Genomic DNA, 372 nt, shown 5'->3' with positions numbered 1-372 from the left:
TGCGAGGATTTTTATATTGTATTTTCACGTACTGCAATTAATAACCCGAGATACCCTTTTTTATGTCAAGTACCGCTGCCTAAAATGAATGCAAAGCGTACTCTAGTTAAAGCTTTTATTTATTTATTTTGCTACATTTCATAATTTTTTGGGTTGTATTTGTTTTCCAACTGTAATCGGGCATGTTTTCAGCGTGGGGGCCAGACATTGAAAAATGAGAAAAAATTCCGAGGACACCTAAGCACTTAAAAGTTGTGAATGATCCTGAGACGGAGAGGTTGAGAGGAGAGGAAAAAAATGTGCATGACGGGTGGGAGAGGGAGAAAAAACACCCTTTGTGGGATTTATCGATGATTTTGAAGGTGAGAATGC

The sequence above is a fragment of the Ixodes scapularis genome, unplaced genomic scaffold, assembly GCF_016920785.2.
Source record: "Ixodes scapularis isolate PalLabHiFi unplaced genomic scaffold, ASM1692078v2 PGA_scaffold7__128_contigs__length_106722199, whole genome shotgun sequence".
Lineage (NCBI taxonomy): Eukaryota > Metazoa > Arthropoda > Arachnida > Ixodida > Ixodidae > Ixodes > Ixodes scapularis.
This window is presented reverse-complemented; position numbering follows the sequence as displayed.